The sequence below is a fragment of the Pundamilia nyererei genome, unplaced genomic scaffold, assembly GCF_000239375.1.
Source record: "Pundamilia nyererei isolate P.nyererei 1_Seehausen unplaced genomic scaffold, PunNye1.0 scaffold01133, whole genome shotgun sequence".
In the NCBI taxonomy this organism is placed as follows: Eukaryota; Metazoa; Chordata; class Actinopteri; order Cichliformes; family Cichlidae; genus Pundamilia; species Pundamilia nyererei.
The window spans coordinates 18,292-19,367 of NW_005188534.1; positions in this window are offsets into that span (position 1 = coordinate 18,292).

Consider the following 1,076-nt stretch of genomic DNA (forward strand, 5'->3'; position numbering starts at 1 on the left):
TGGGGCACGTAAACGAGAATGAACAGCTTGCAGAACTGGGGGAACCAATATAGATGACAACCGGAAGGAGCGTGTTAGGAGGTGTGGTCCTGCTCCTGAAATTCCGATACATAATCTCCAACTTTAACAACTTAAGCTGTTTTGTTTTTATGCTTTACACTTTAAACTTTAACATTTTATATTTTCAAATGAAAGCACAGTGATGTTGCTGCATCAGTGTCAAATATTAATTATTCTGAGATTTGATGGTCAAACTATGTGATTTTCCAAATGTGTGTGGAGTAAAATGAACTTTCTCTGATGATGCAAATGTCATGACCAAGAATCATTCAGGATTAACAACACAAACTGTTCTAATAGCAGAAACATAGTCTTACAGTTCTTGGACGTTACCACTAGTTTTACAAACACATTCTTTTTCATGTCTGTCTATGTGGTTTTTATGGATAAAGTGATTTTCAATAGTACAAACATCATCTAACTTTTCTTTGCTCTCCAGTATAAATGCAGGAACCTGCAGGCTTTATTAAAACTGTCATAATTTAACACTCAATGCCGAAAACAGGGTTGATCCATGTTTCTATGAAGACCACTTCATATATCAACAGCTCTGAAAATCCCTTTTGTTTTTAAAAAAGTAATGTAGAACATGATCTCTCTCATTCTGTGTCTCTAAAAACCGCAGCAAACTGGTAATCACTTCTAAACAATGGGGTTAGTTTATGGCTCTTTATCAGCCACAACACCACGTAGCACCTGGATGTTAGAATCTTTTACAAAGCGGCATTGTTACTCCAACCCCCAACCTGCAGGCCCAAGGTGTCTGACCTCTAACCCTTACTGGCATATGGCCCTCTGAGGCACTTGTGCAGTAGCAGTTGCAGTAGCAGTAGTAGTACTAGTATTGTGCAGCAACCAGGCTTCAAGAGCGGTCACTCTTCTGGCTTGCAAATGGTGAAAACATATCACATACACATGTCACAATCTTAACTGCAAATCAGAAATGCTGCTAGGTAAATTATAAAAGGGGTTTAAACTTTAGGTTTGGCATAGACACAGACTTTATTAGTCCCACT